Source organism: Neofelis nebulosa, chromosome X, assembly GCF_028018385.1.
Source record: "Neofelis nebulosa isolate mNeoNeb1 chromosome X, mNeoNeb1.pri, whole genome shotgun sequence".
In the NCBI taxonomy this organism is placed as follows: domain Eukaryota; kingdom Metazoa; phylum Chordata; class Mammalia; order Carnivora; family Felidae; genus Neofelis; species Neofelis nebulosa.
This window is the reverse complement of record NC_080800.1, coordinates 81,973,076-81,989,888: the sequence shown is the minus strand read 5'-3', so window position 1 is coordinate 81,989,888 and position 16,813 is coordinate 81,973,076. Positions and strand designations below refer to the sequence as shown.

At 38.7% G+C, this 16,813-nt stretch overlaps 1 protein-coding gene across 3 annotated transcripts in view; it reads right to left on the bottom strand.

Moving 5' to 3' along the window:
• ARMCX4 (armadillo repeat containing X-linked 4) overlaps positions 1–16,813 on the bottom strand; it is a 47,516-nt gene that overhangs the window by 18,585 nt on the left and 12,118 nt on the right. For 2 of the 3 annotated variants that reach the window (XR_009257121.1, XR_009257122.1), the window contains exon 5: positions 15,399–15,579. The gene's annotated coding sequence lies outside the window, so the exon portion shown is untranslated. Of the gene's footprint in view, positions 1–662; positions 4,684–15,398; positions 15,580–16,813 lie in introns of those variants that run through there. The other variant, XR_009257120.1, reaches the window with a different exon arrangement.

Here is a 16,813-nt window from a genome sequence, read left to right as displayed (position 1 = left end):
TTTATCATAAGCTAACCATCCACATATATTTGATATATTTGATTCTCTATTATGTTTCTTGAATGTTATTTTTTTATTTTTATGTACCAAACTGTTTTAATTATAGTATCTTTATAATATGTTTTAATATCTGGGAGGGTAAAGCCTCTCTAATCACTCTTTTTCATAATTTACCTGCCTATTCACATGTGTTTATTTAGACATAAAATGTATTATTTTGTTACATTCCCTTAAAATCCTGTCCTTATTTCAATTTGGTTACATTTAATTTATAAGTTAATTGAAGGATAACTGGCATCTTTAAAAGAATATCTTACCACCCACACAGGTCAGAATGACTATTATTAAAAATACACAGGGTGCTGGGTGGCTGACACCCCACTATTGATTTTGTCTCAGGTCATTACATCACTGTTTCATAAGATTGAGCCCCACATCAGGCTCGCGCTGACAGAGCGAAACCTGTTTGGGATTCTCTCTCTCTCTCTTTCTTTCTTGGCCCTCTCCTCTTATGCCTCTCACTCGTTCTCTCTCTCTCAAAAGAAAGAAAGAAAAAAAGGAAGGAAGGAAGAGAAAAGAAAGAAAAAGAAGAAAAGAAAGAAAAAAAGAAAAAGAAAGAAAGAAAGAAAGAAAGAAAGAAAGAAAGAAAGAAAGAAAAAGAAAGAAAAGAGACAAGAGAGAACAACTGCTGGTGAAAATGTGGAGACAAATGGAACCCTTGTGCACTGTTGTGGGAATGTAAATTGGTACAGCCACTATGGAAAACAGCACGGAGGATACTCAAAAAATTAACAATAGAAATACTATATGATCCAGCAATTCTATGTCTGGGTATTTCTTTGAAGAAAGTGAAATCACTATCTCAGAGATATCTGCACCCCCATGTGCATTGCAGCATTATTCACAATAGCCAAGACATGAAAACAACCAAAGTATTTATCAATGGATTGCTGGATTAAAATACACATATATATTTATATTGGTATATTTTATTCATTCATTAAGAAAAGGAAATCCTTCTGGGGCACCTGGGTGGCTCAGTCAGTTAAGCATCCAACTTCAGCTCAGGTCATGATCTCACGGTTCATGAGTTGGAACCCTGCTTCAGGCTTTGTGCTGACAGCTCAGAGCCTGAAGCCTGCTTCAGATTCTGTGTCTCCCTCTCTCTCTGTCCCTCCCCCACTCATACTCTATCTCTCTCAAAAATAAATAAAACATTTTAAAAAATTTTTAAAGGAAATCTTTCCATTTGCAATAACATGGATAAACTTGGAAAGCATTGTGCTAAGTGAAATAAATCAAAGAAATACAAGTGCTGTATGATATCACTCATACGTGAAATCTAAAAAAGCCAAACTCCTAGAAACTGAGAGTAGATTGGTGGTTTCCAGAGGCTGAGGAAAGGGAGAAATGAGGAGACATTGGCATAAACTTCCAGTTTTAAGGTCAGTAAGTTCTGGGGATCTAATGAACAGCATGGTGACTATAGTTAACAGTATTGTATTGTATACTTGGCAGTTGCTAAGACAGTAGATCTTAAATGTTCTCACAACTACAACAAAAAAAGGTGTAATTATATGGTATGATGGATGTATTAACTAACCATATTGTGATATTCATTTTGCAATATATATGTGTATCAAATCATCACATTGTACACCTTAAATTTAGATATCATATGTCAATTTTATCTCAATAAAGCTAGGAGGAAAAGAATATCTTTCTACACAAGAACCCAGTTTCGCTAGTTGTCTTCATTAATTTTCCTTAGCAGCATTTCCAAATTAAAAAAAAAAAACTCCTAGAACATTGCTTGGCATACTATAGGTTATCAATAAATACTTTTTAAATTAAATACACTTTGTTAAGTGTATTCTTAAGTACTTTACTTTTTACCATGGCTATTGTAAGTTGAATCTTTTCTTTATCTTACATTTTCTATTTATTCTTTTTGTATATGAAAGTGGTTAGATTTTGCAGTTAATTTTATAATCAGCCTCTTTATGGAATTCCTAGTTTAAAATAGTTTTTCATTGATTGATTCTCTTAGATTTGTTTCATTTGCAGTAATGATCATCTTGTCTCCTCCTTTCCAATATTAATATTGTATTCCCTTCTCCGATAATTGCATTAAGTAGTACTTACAGAACAATGTTAAATAATTGTGGAAAAATTGACATCCTTGTCTTTTTCCTGATTTTTATGGGAATGCTTCTGGTGTTTGTCCTTCAAGCATGAGGGACTTCTTGGTGAAAGCTAGGGCCATGGAAGAGGGATCTTCTGTAGGAGCTGAAGTTTTGGCCTATCACTGCCAGTATACTTATTGGCAGTTACTGCCAATAAAACAGCCCAAGTCAGTGATGGAACAGAAAAAAAATTGTTTTCTCTCTTCCTCCAAAGTTCTGTAAGTGTATTCCATTGGCCAAATCCAAAGAAGAATGGTGCCTGGGGATTATAATCCATAAGAGTCAGCTTTCGAGGGCATAGAAAAGGACTAAGGAGCAGAAAATTGATCAGGAGTTGAGGTAAAATAAAGGATAACCAACCCAATCCACCCTTTAGCCACTCAGCTTCCATTCTTGCCCTTCACTCCAATAAAGAAACTCTCATCTCCAACAAGGAGGCAGAGACAAAAAGACCCATGAGCCTATGTACTATCATGGAGTAATATTAAGTCATACTCTCCACTTGAAACCTGATTATAACAACAATATCTAGTATTTTTCACACATAAGAGAAGTGAAGGAAAAAAATAATTATCAGTAAAGGTACACCTAGCTGCCACAGTTCCCTTCTGTAGCTGGTCATGAGGCCAAAGTCAATAATCCATTTCATATCTCCTTTAGTTTTCCACAGTTCTTTCCCTGATGTAGTGACCCTAACCTTCAATCCTATCTTTATTGGATTTTTGCATTTTCACATTGACCAAAACTATTGGGCAAATGAGTATTAAGAGGTGCCCTAATGACTATACCTGGGCTCCAAGCATACTTCTCCTCCTGTTCTCATTGTATAGAAACAACTCTATTTCCCATGGTAATGGTATTCAATCATTCCAGGCAGTGCAGTAACCCTTTTCTCTGCCTCTCAGTTCAATAGCATGAGGAGACCAAAATAGCCAGGGTGCAGTTTCAGCTTTCAATTTAATGGAACCATGGCTTTATTCCTTGTTGGAAACATTCATTCCCTATAAAATAGAACCTTCATATCTGCTGAGCCCAAGGCTGTGGATATATATATATATATAGAGAGAGAGAGAGAGAGAGAGAGACAGAGACAGAGAGAGAGAAAGGGGCACTCCTTCCTCCACCCCTTCATTCCCAGATTTGTGTATCTTCACTAAATGAGGGAAATAACACCATATATTGGTCACTGGTTTTCTTTTTTTTTTCTTTAAATCCAAGTTAGTTAACATATAGTGTAATAATGATTTCAGAAATAGAATCTAGTGATTCATCACTTACATATAACATCCAGTGCTCTTGTTGTTACATATAACAACAAGTGCCCTCCTTAATACCCATCACCCATTTAGTCCATTCCCCCACCCAACACCCCTCCAGCAATCTTCAGTTTGTTTTCCGCATTTAAGAGTCTCTTATGGTTTTCTCCATCTCTGTTTTTATCTTATTTTTCTTTCCCTTCCTCTATGTTCATCTGTTTTGTTTGTTAAATTCCACATATGAGTGAAATCATATGATTTTTGTCTTTATCTGACTGACTTATTTCACTTAGCATAATATACTCTAGTTCCATTCACATTACTGCAAATGGCAAGCTTTCTTTATTTTTGATCACCAGGTAATATTCCATATCTTCTTTATGCATTTGTCAGTCAATGGACATCTGGGCTATTTCCATAATTTGACAATTGTCATGGTCACTGGTTTTAAAGCAGCTGTTGTATTCTTGTAGTATAGCAGTCTCAACCTGGAACATCTGATCCTATAACTAAGCTTTCAGAAATTCATTTTCTTTTCTATCAGGCAAGCTGCTTCTGCATGATGGAGTAAGTAATACAGACCAGTGAATCTTTGGATATGACTCCATTATTGTACTTTGTCTACCATTAAATGAGTTTCTTAGTCAGAGACAATGTTGTATAGGATAACCTGATGATGATTAAGGCATTCTGGAAGTCCATGGATGGTGGCACTGACAGAATCATTGTAAGCAATGAAGGTGAATGTGCATCTGGAATATATATTTATTTCCATAGGGAAAAATTTATGTTCTCATCATGATGAAAGGTGTCCCATATAATAATCCTACTGCCATGGAGCTGAATGGTACCCCCAAGAAATACTGTCTTATTGTATTGAATGCTTTATCATCATCTTATTTTGTTGCCAGTTTGGGCACTTTTGTTGCTAGTGTTAGTACAAAATCAACCTTGGTGAGTGGAAGTCCATGTTATTCAGTCCATGCATTGCCTTCATAGCATTGATGCTAATCTAATACAGATAGCACAAAAAATAGAGAATGTTATTACAATTCTATTTACTACAGTGCTATATTGAATTTACTAATATTTTACTTTGGATTTTTGCACTTATATTTATGATTTAGATTAACCTCTGGTTTACATTTTTGCTTCTATTCCTCTTTGTGTTGGTATAAGTCTTATGAAGCCTTATAGAATTAATTCAGTAGATTTCCACCTTCTCTTATGCTCTAGAACACCTTAAATTATAAAAAAAAAATTAGTGGATCCTTGATGTCGTGGTAGGAAGAAGAATGTCTCCTCAAAGATGTCTACATATTGGAACCTGTGACTATGTTACCTTATATGGCAAAAGGGACTTTGCAGATGTGATTAAATTAAGGATATTGAGATAGGGAGATTATACTAGATTGGCTGAGTGGACCCAATGTAATCACAAGGGTCCTGATAAGGGGGTGGGGGGCAGAAGAGCCACATAAGATATGATGACAGAATCAGACATCAGAGTGATGTGGGGCTATGAGCCAAGGAATGCAGGTAGCCTCTAGAAGCTGGAAAAAGCAAGGAAATGGATTCTCTGCTACAGCATCCAGGGGAACATAGCTCTGTAAACCCATTCTAGACTTCTGACCTCCAGAACTGTTAAGATAATAAAAGTGTCTTATTTTAAGCCATTGAGTTTTCAATAATTTGTTACAGCAACAGTAGGAAACTAATACAATATCGTTATTATTTTCAAAGAATAGAAATTTTTTATATTTACCCAGATATTTACCATTTTTCTATTGCTTCTTCATTCTTTTTTTTTTTTTTTAATTTTTTTTTCCAACGTTTTTTATTTTTATTTTTGGGACAGAGAGAGACAGAGCATGAACGGGGGAGGGGCAGAGAGAGAGGGAGACACAGAATCCGAAACAGGCTCCAGGCTCTGAGAGCCCGACGCGGGGCTCGAACTCACGGACCGCGAGATCATGACCTGAGCCGAAGTCGGTCGCTCAACCGACTGAGCCACCCAGGCGCCCCGCTTCTTCATTCTTGAATTCCAGATTTCCCCCTGGTATCATTTCCCTTTAGGCTGTCGAACTTACTTTAGCATTTTTTTAGAGCATGTCTGCTGGCAACAAATTCTCTTGGTTTTCCCTCATTGAGGAACATCTTTATTTTCATCTCCATACTCCATTCCTGAACTGTAACTATGCGTTGACAATTCTTTCCTTTAAACACATCAACCATGTTATTCCACTATCTTCTGACCTTCACTGTTTGTGATAAGAAAACCACAGTCTTTCAAATTGTTGTTCCCCTATAAGTAACGTATTATTTTCCTCTAGCAACTTTCAAGGTTTTTTTCTTTACTTTTGGTTTCTAGCAGTTTGATAAGATGTATCTAAGCATAGTTTTCTTTGAGTTTATCCTGCTTGGGATTTATTGACCTTCTTGCATCTGTAAATTTATGACTTTCAAAGCGTCTAGGAAGTTTTTGACAATTATATCCTCAAATAATTTTTCTATTCTAGGAAAGGAAGGCTGAAAAGAACAGGAAGTGCTACCCTTTCCCAGCACCATTTCACAGAGCAAGAGTGTCACTCGGGGGGAAAAAAAAAAAAAGTACCTGCCTTCTGCTCTGGTGCATCGGTTGAAGCATTTGTCCCAAGAAGAAAGGCAGGGCACAAGGATGAAGAATGCTGAGGCTCTGCCTGAATGCTCTGTCTGCCTGAAAGGGTTGAAATAATCCAGAAATGGTAGTAGAAAATTCCATGCATTTTGACAGACACTGTCAAAAAACAATGGAGATCTTGGTGCAGAATAATTAAGAGGAAGCTAATACCACTAATACAAGAAAAATGTCAGAACAATCACAAGTTTCCTAGAGAGAACCAGGGAGACAACCAGTAAGAGCCCTCTTGAGAACATATAAAATTGTGGTGGTCAGGAAGATTGTGGTATATGCTAGACTGTATCCCCTTGGGAAAATTAGAGAAAGACGTGCAACAGGCTTGAACGGATTCCCCAAGCCATATAGAGACCCATAAACACAGGGCATAAAGCCTCACTGGCACAAAGAACTTAAACACAACCTCTGACCAAACACTGACTAAATCATAAGCTACTCTGGCCCAGGGACAAATCCTAGAAAGCCAAGATTAACAATAAAATCACAGTCATCCTTGGCAGTCTGGAAAAATGTGTGAATGTCAATAGTCTTTCAGGAGCAATCAGAAAAGAAACCTCCAAGCTACTACTCCCTGGCTGAATGGGAGAGAGGCAAAATATGTAAATTCACTGAAATGTGAGAGCAGCTACACAGATATCTAATGGTAAAGGGTAAATATCTAGGGGCGCCTGGGTCACTCAGTTGGTTAAGCGTCCAACTTCGGCTCAGGTCATGATCTCGCGGTTCATGGGTTCAAGCCCTGCATCAGGCTCTGTGCTAACAGCTCAGAGCCTGGAGCCTGTTTCAGATTCTGTGTCTCCCTCTCTCTCTCTCTGCCTCTCCCCTGCTCTCACTCTGTCTCTATCTGTCTCAAAAAAAAAAATAAACATTAAAAAAGGGTAAATATCTAATTGGCTAAGGGAACTTAAGCACAACCTTTGTCCAATAAGTGACTTATGCTAACCCACGGGCAAAACCTAAGTAGCCAAGCTCAAAGATAAAAACAAAGGAAAAAGATATGAGCTGGGACATCAGAGGTGCACATTATAAGTGTGGAGGAAGTAAACTTCACAGAATTAGTCCTGCTAAGTCAACGAATAAACAAATAACTGATAAAATAATAACAATGACCACTGAGAAGAGCATCAGTATGCAGGGTTGCTATATTACCTAAAATGTCCAGCTCTCAACAAAATATTAAAATACATATATAGTATATAGTTGTAACTATATAGGTAAATATATAGTTATAACTATATAGGTAAACATAAAAGACAGTATAAATGTATTTTTGTAACTCTATTTTTTTTCTATTTGATTTGAAAGACAACTTCATAAAGCAATATGAATAAATCTATGTTGAGGTACATACCATATATAGAGATATTATTTGTATGACAATAACAGTGCAAAGGAGTGGTTAGGGAATGGAACTATTAGGAGAAAAGATTTGAAATTAAGCTGGTATTGATCTCAACTTGATTTTTATCAATTAAGTTGTTCATTGTAATTTCCAGGACAACCACTAACAGAGTATCTTTTTTTTTTAAGTTTACTTATTTATTTTGAGAGAGAGAGAGAGAAGAGCAGAGAGAAAGGGAGAAAGAGAATCCCTATCAGGCTTCACATGCAGAGCTGGACATAGGGCTTGATCTCACAAACTACAAGATGATTACCTGAGCTGAAATCGAGTTGGAGGCCTAACTGACTGGGCCACCCAGGAGAATTTATTTTAAAATATAGTAAAAGAAATGGCAGGAGAATGAAAATGGCACACTAGAAAATGCCTATTTGACATAAAAGAAGGAAACAATGGGGGAATAGGGGAACAAAAAAGACATAAGACATATAGAAACAAATAGCAAAATGGCAGATTATACCTTATCAGTGATTGCATTAAATATAAATGTATTAAACACTCCAATCTGAAAGCGGAGATTGCAGAATACATTTTAAAAATATGATCCAACCATACGTTGTATACAAAAGACATGCAGATTTATTTTTTTTTTTTAATTTTTTTTTTTAACATTTATTTATTTTTGAGATAGAGAGAGACAGAGCATGAACGGGGGAGGGTCAGAGAGAGAGGGAGACACAGAATCTGAAACAGGCTCCAGGCTCTGAGCAGTCAGCACAGAGCCCGATGCGGGGCTCGAACTCACATACCGCGAGATCGTGACCCGAGCCGAAGTCGGACGCTTAACCAACTGAGCCACCCAGGCGCCCCAAGACATGCAGATTTAAAGACACAAATAGGTTGAATATCAAAGGATAGAAAAAGTTATACGTGTAAACAGTAACCAGAAGGGACCTGGAATGGTTGTATTAATACCAGAAAAATTAGGCCTTAAGATACACATTGTTATTAAAAACTAAGAAGGGCCGTTTATAATGATGAAAATGTCAGTCCATCAAGAAGATATGACAATTATAAATATAAATATGTGGACCTAATGACAAAGCCCCATAGTACATGAAGCAAAACCAGACAGAATTGAAGGGAAACAAAAATATATACAAGGAATAACAATAATATATAATATATGCCAATTTATAAGTATTACTCTGAGCACTTAATCATTTAATTATCACAGCAATTCTATAAAATAGGTTTTGTTATTTCCATTTGAAATATAGGGAAAACGAGGAGGAGAAATGAAAATATTTGCCTAAGATCATGTAGCTATTAAGTGAAAAGACCAGGATTTGAAGTCATGTTGTCTGGTGGCTTGTCCAATAGGATTAGTGTCCTTATAAGAAGAAATACCAGAGAGCTCACTCACTCTCTCTCTAGGTGCACACATCAAGGAAAGGTCATGTGAGGTCATAGCAAGAAGGTGACTGTCTACAAGCCAGGAAGAGATCTGTCACAGAAACCAAATTTACCAGCACCTAATCTTGGACTTCTCAGTCTCCAAGACTTTTGGAAAATAAGTTTCTGTTGTTTAAAACACCCAGTCTGTGGTATTATGTTCTAGCAGCCTAAGCAGACTAATACAAGGACATTATGCTAAATTAAATAAGCCAGTCACAAAAGGACAAACATTGCATGATCCCACTTATAAAGTAGTCAAATTCATAGAGACAGAAAGTAAAATGGTGGTTGCCAGGGGCTGAGGGAGGGAATAATGGGGAATTATTATTTAATAGGTACAGAATTTCAGTTTGGGAAGATGGAAAGACTTCTGGAGATGGATAGTGGTGGCAGTTACACAACAAAGGGAATGTACTTAATGTCAATGAATTGTACACTTAAAAATGGTGAAGATGGTAAATGTTTAGTTTACTTTGCCACATTGTTTAAAAGGGAAGAAAAAGAATATATAGAGATATGTGTTGTAATATTTTCTTAAGATTTTTAAAGTTTATTTATTTCTGAGAGACAGAGATAGCAAGAGCAGGGGAGAGGCAGGGAGAAAGGGAGACACAGAATCCAAAGCAGGATCCAGGCTATGAGCTGTCAGCACAGAGTCTGACATGGGGATCATGACCTGAGCCAAAGTCGGAAACTTAACCGACTGAGCCACCCAGAAGCCCCTTGATATGTGTTGTAATGCTGATGGGAAGCCATATCCTCAGTTTCAATTCTGCACGCCTCTCTGCCAAAGTCCCACTTGTGTTGAGTTTTCTTAGCATTCTGTCCTCAGTTTTTCAGTCTGTATCCCTTACTGGAGCCACCTGACTCACTCTCTGGCTTTAGTTATCATCTAAAATACCTATCTTTGGTCAGACCTTTATTCTGAGCTCTAGATCCATACTCGTCAAATAAACACTGAGCATCTCCACTTGAAAGTCCCATAAGCACCTCAAATTCATATAGTTTAAACCAGATTCATTCCATTCCCCTCTCAAATATGCTCCTTTAGGTTTGAAACATAAAAATGAAGAGAAATATTAACACCCTTCCTGCTTCATCCTCTGCTCCAGATTGCAATCTCTCCCCTACGCTACACTGCCTTAAGGGTCAATCAGAACTGGGCCTTTTGTCCAAGAAGAACTGCATTTAATCTTCAAAAAGTGATGTTAAACTATTCCTCATATGTGCATGATCCAGCAAGGCCACTGTACCCAAAACCTTAAGCCAACCCCTGAGCCCTGAGTCTGCTAAAACAGCACTAGAGTAAGAATCAGGACTTTGGGCCACATTGGAACCCAGAATTAGCTTATAATACCACTTAACTCCCCCAAATATCTAGGAGTGTCATCCACTTCTATCCTACTCTCAACACTGCCCTTAGAACTGGGCGTGAGGGGCCCTCTCTAAATCCCATGTTTTGACGGGTCCTTCATCTCTCTCTCTCTCTCTCTCTCTCTCTCTCTCTCTCTCTCACACACACACACACATACACATACACACACACAGAATAACACAAAGGACACAGGATCTGGTGCTCATTGTTGGCACAGTGCAACTTATAACCCTAGACATATGCACTTTGGCTAGTACTGTTCAGGCTCCAGGAAAGTACTTCTCCACACCTGTTCCCCTCTATCCTCTAAACAAAAGGCAACTGTGTCCAAATGTCATGAAGATTTGTAGACCATGCCACTGCTGACCTAAGAGGCAGACATTATTTCAGAAGGCAGGGAAGATTCAAGCAGTGGAAGCACTTATGGAAGAGAAGAAACAAGCTAACTTGTCAAAGCCTTCTTAGATACATGAATACAACAGGTTTCTGCTTAACAAACTATCATTTCCCAATAGTGTCCATTTTCTTGCTTATCTTTAATTTCCAGCCTGTGGCTCCAGAAGTAATAAAAAAATCAGTGCAATATTTGCAACAGTTGCATATAGAGGTTAAAGAACATTTCACATTAAACAACACCTATTACTCTTGATTTTAGGATGGCTAGATTAGATAAATGATAGATAGATAGATGATAGATGATGATGATGATGATAGATAGATAGATAGATAGATAGATAGATAGATAGATAGATAGATGTAACATATGTAAAGCATTGTCACAGATTGGATGTTCCAGGAGTCATTTTCTGAGACAAAGATGAGAGAATAGAAGATTTACTGGGGAGTGCTCCTGGCATCAACACTTATGGAAGGAAAGGGAATAAAAAAGCAGGAATTGGAAAAGGGAGAAATCAAATTTTAGTGCGCTCTCAATGGAAGGCCTCAGCATACTTTGAAGGGAATTCTGAAGACAAAATGAAACTCCAAAACTATCTCAGGGGAAAGAGCGCCAGGCCTTTATACACAGCATCAATGAGTCATTGGATGTGGGCCACCCTGACAATGGGATGTAATCTTGAACAAGATAACTCTCAGCTAACGTAATCCCTGAAGGCAACTAAGGGCTCTCTGATGGCAGAATTCCTAACAACTGAAGTAATAAGGCCTTTATTGCTAAAGGGAGCTCTGGGAAAGGCATTACAATGTCCACCACAGTCCATACCTTGTGCCTCCCAGATCCACTTCATATAAGTTCTGGGATAAACTCTTCTAGGAGTCTGGTGGACCTCTCTTCCTAGGAGAAACATTGGACAAACTACAACCTTCGGTACTGTAGCTGGTCTCAAAGCTGCAAATAATCATCTCCCACTTCAACTAACAGTTATAGATCCTCATCAGTCTTAGGGTCTTGGTGGTTTGCCTGGTAGTGTGACTCAGACCCTCCTTCCTGGTCACCATGGCTTTCTTAGGTTGGAGTTGCTATACTTGCTGATACCCACAAGCCAAGCCCACCAACCTATAAACAATGCTTGGGTTTTTCTTTCCTAGTCACCTTGTCAAAAGAGATTTCCCAAAGGGGCACTGGTGTAAGGTGAATTAATGATGATAATGCAACAGTGGTAGCTATCATGGCGAATCTGCTCTAGCTAATTGTGCAGGTGCATGTGTCCTCCAGCCCTGCTTATGCTTGATCCCGCGTGTAAAACTTCCATCTGGTTGCTGGGCCTGCCCACCCTTATACCTTGGTGTATCTGACAATTCAGTTCATGATGGGCAGTTCTGGCTACATGGTCACTTGATGTCCTATGGCCAGGCTTTCCATCTCTATCAGGATGCAGTAGCATGTGAGGAGCTATTTTCAAATGATATATAATTCTCCACTGCAAATGGCATTGGTTTGCTCCAGACCCTAAATTCTGGACCAAGCTCTGACTTTCCCATTGGGGCTTATCAAAAACTCCAGATAGCATCTTTTGCCAACACAGATACCTCTAATGCCATAAGGTCTGTCTATTGTATAGACCAAGTGCCAAGACTACTTGGAACCAAAGTTTGGACCTGCTTAGGACCTTCTCTTGCTCTAGGCTCCACTCAAAGCTGGCAGCTTTTTGTGTCACCCAGTATATGGGTAGAAACAGTAATTCCAGGTGTGAAATATGGTATTTCCAGAACCAAAGAAGCCTACCAGGCATTGAGTTTCCTTCTTTGTGGGGAAGGTGAAAAATGCAATAATTTGTCCTTTAATTTAGAGGCGATCGATCCCCTGGCATGCTCCCCAGATCACTCAACCTCTAAAACCTGCACTTAACGTAGCCAGTCCATGGATCTTTGTAGGGTTTATCCCCCATCAAGTGGAGTACATATGTCTTACCAAGGCTTGTAATGTGCTAACCATTTCTTACTCATTTTGGTCCCATTAGCATGATGTCATCAATATAGCGGTTTAGTATTATATTCAGATGGTCCAGCTATCTTCAGACTATAATATGACAGAGGACAGGAGAGTTGGTAGGCCTTTGAGGAAAAACTGTACATGTATACTGTTGTCTTTTCTACATGAATGTGAACTTTTTCTGATGTTTTATTCTGATTGGGACAGAAAACTACATTTTCCAAATCAATAGCTAATTACTAAGTATCTAAGCTCATGTTATTCTGCTCTAGCAAATATATTATATCTGACATGGTAGCTGCACTTGTACTACTACATGGCTGAGTCTGTAATAGTCTACCATCGTCTACCAGGCTCTGCCCACATTTTGCAGGGGCCCAAACTGGTGCATTAAATGTAGATATGATGGGGACCACATTCCAGCATTCTTTAGGTCTTTAACAGTGGCACTAACCTCTGCCATCCTCCCCAAGATGCTATATGTTTTTGTTTATTATCTTGGCCAAGGAAGGTGAGGGCAGTCTCAGAAACTTCACTTTTCATTTACAAACAGGTCTGACTCCACAGGCCAAGAAACAAATGTAGGGTTTATACCAACTACCAAAATTTCTATTCCAATTATATATTCAGAGACCAGGAAAATAACCATCAGGTAGGTTTGTGGACCCAGTGGAGCCACTCTGAATTCAACATAGGCCAGGAGTCCATTTAATACCAGGCTCCCATCTGCCCTTATTCTAAGGAGAACATGTTGACATTTTAGGTCTTTGGGTAAATCAACTCATAACTACCGTCCAAAAGTCCTCAAAATGTTTGAGTATTCTTCTTTTCCCTGCATACAGCTACATGCATAAATGGAAGGACTGGAGAAATAATTACTAATGTTGTAGGGTTCTTCTTCCTCTGCACCCAGCCTCTCATTCAAACAATGCACTCTGGATCAAAAATTGAGGTAGGGTCAGAAGCTGAGCAAGGAACTGTGACTTTTTATCTAGGCACTGTCCCTCAGACTTCTGAACCATCTTTGATGATTGCTCACATTCGGTACAGATTGTTGGCTGCTTATTTTCCCCAGGGCACTGTTGTTCTATTAATCATCTCCACAGCTCTCTGCAGATCAGGCCTCCCTGCCTATCACTCTGATTCTGCAGCACATTATGGTATTTGCATTGACCCGACTTCTGATGGTTATATGCAGTCATCCTGCCTCTATTGTTTCAGAGGCATCACCAATTCTTTTTTCTTTTTTTTTTAATATTTATTTTATTTATTTTGAGAGAGAGAGAGAGCATGCATGTATGAACGGAGTGGGGGACAGAGAAAGAGAGAGAGAGGGATACAGAGAATCCCAAGCAGGGTCCACGCTGTTAGTGTAGAGCCTGACTCAGGACTCAATCCCACGAACTGTGAGATCATGACCTGAACCAAAACGAGGAGTTTGACACTCAACCGACTGAGCCACCCAAGTGCCCTGAACTATCACCATTTCTATCAGTGTTCCTCATCCTGTAACATCCTCTCCTATTCTGAGCCTTGGCCTCCAGAGGCAAGCCGCCCCTGAGCTTAGTGTTGCTGCTGCTCCTTTCACCAGTGCATTCCTTATAGCTCCAGCAAATAGTGTGCCCTTTGGGTCCTCCTGAAGAACATACTCCTCCAGAGGGTTTTCAGAACATACATGATATATTTATTCTATCATTCCCACTTCTTTGAGACTTTAACCCTTTCCCTGCCATCTGCTATGACAACTCTGGCATTTAAACCTCACTTAATTCTTTTTTTTCCATACTTTGAGACGCCATTCTACTAGTGAGTTCACAGATCTCCTGGAGTCTTTCCCAGGATGTTAAATACTGCATCTTGGGAGATGACTCTCAATACAATTAATTTTTCCCTTATTCAATTTTATATTCCATCTCCCCTGATCAAGGCCCTCAGAATTTAGTCCCGTGATTCCCCCTCAGCACTTTCTAGTACATGCTGGCTAAGTCCTATAGCTTCTTCTTGGGGTATTCCCTTTCTTTCCTTCTTCTTAGGCCCAGCACATCCCCAGGGAGGTTATGCTGTGACTTAATCTTATATATAGGCCCAGTGGCCAGGATGAGAAGTGGGGTAGGTTCTGAAGGAAACACACATTACCTTACAGAAGAAAGGACACTGCATTTTCAAACAAAGTGAAATACTAGCCCTAAATAGGAAGGAGTGGGACACTTCTGAATGCTCAAGGTGACCAGGGAAATCTGAGAATACAAGATTTTTAGGAATATCAATCCATAAGTCCCCATCCCACGTGTCAGGGTCCCATTCCTTCCTAACCAGAATAGCAGACTTGTCTTGGTTGGGATTCTAACTTTCTTTGAAGCTTGCTTTCAATAAGTCCTGGGCCTGGTCCTACGATCTCTCTACCCTCTACCTAGAAAAGAAGAGGGCCTCTTTATAGGTTATGAATGAAACTTTCTGGCTTTCACATATAGCATTTAATTGCTGATTAATTTAATTTGGCTTTTCATTATTTTTTTTCTAGAAGTCAAGCATAGAAATAGTTACACAATTTTCTGGCATTCTTTATATTTAATATTTCCCACATATTTCTCAAAAGTCTGCTACATAGAACCAGCTAATGCATCTCCTTCCACCAGTGCCATCCCAGTTCACCATCACTGAAAGCTCTGACAATTCCTCTGCCACATGTTTCAGGTGCCTATCTACTCCACCTACCATCAGTGATGGGGTCGTCCTTGCCAGATGGGCAGCAGGTGATTCATCTCCAAAATTTCATCACAGTGTTTGCCTTCCTGAACTACTGCTTATATCAACTGTTGTAGGTTGGCTTCCTGGAGAGCAGACTCAGAGTTCAGCATGAAGGGCTTTTATTAGGAATTGCTCTTGAGATCAAAATCTGTAGAAGGGAAAAGAAGGAAGCAGGATTGGACAGAAGGAGAAGTTTAGCTGTCCCATTTGGGGCAAGAAGGCCATGTCAATCAGCCATTGGATGAAAGTACCCCCAGGAAGAGGGCATGACCTTGGGGGATGTGACTTCCCAGCTGAGGCATTTCCTGAAAAGGGATGACTGCTGAGGGCTGTCTGCTGGCAGCACTCCTAGCAACTAAATAATAACCTCTTTATTCCTGAAGGAGGATTTAGGGCAACAGACTGCAGAATCTACCACAAATGTGACATCATTTTTTCCACTAGAAACTTAGAGGCCATTGAATAATAGAATTGAGAACAGTTTTACTTTTAAAATGATTAACAAGATTTAAATTTTCAAACATTTACACTTACATTTACAGCTTTATTTAAATATTTATTCAAAAATTTAACTTATACCTTCCAAATATCTAGACATCAATATGTGAACCTCTATTTATAATTTTGCCCTAGTTCCCTGATATACTATTGAGAGGTCTGCTTAATCCAAATCCATCCATTTCCTCTTGGCAAGTTATGCAAAAATTTGTGGTGTATATAAAAATCAGAAAATACAGATGAGCAAAAAAGAGATAAAACTGCCCATTAATCTAACACCCATAGAACACTATTAACACTCTCAGAGTATACACCAAAGTTTATACAGGAGATAATTTAGATATATACTTTTACTTTATAAAAAGTATAGCATGTGTTTTTGCAGCCTATTTTTCCCACTTAAGATTAATGCTGAGTTTTTTCCAAGTAAATAAGTCTGGATGCCCATCACAATTTTCAGTAGCTGCAAGATGTTTCTATGTGTAGGTACACCCTAATTTGTTTAGCCAATTGCCTATTTTGAGACACTTGGGTCATTCACAACTTTTCACTCTTCAAAACAGTATGAAGATACACAGCTTTGTACAAGCCAATTATTTGATCATCTTCTATAGATAAATTTCTACAAGTGGAATTACTGGGTCAAAGATCATGTGTATCTTAAAGACTTCTGAAACATGTATCCAAATGGATCTTGTACCAATGTATGCTCCCACCAGCCCAGTTTGAGAGTGCCCCTCCCACCACACCCTCACCACAATCTGGGGTGGGAGAAAAGTGGATATTCTCCAGTTTTGATATCAACACCACTCTCAGTGTTTCCATAAAGCCCCTGCCTCAATCAAACTTCTAAAAGAAATCTAATAGAAGCACTAAACATTGTT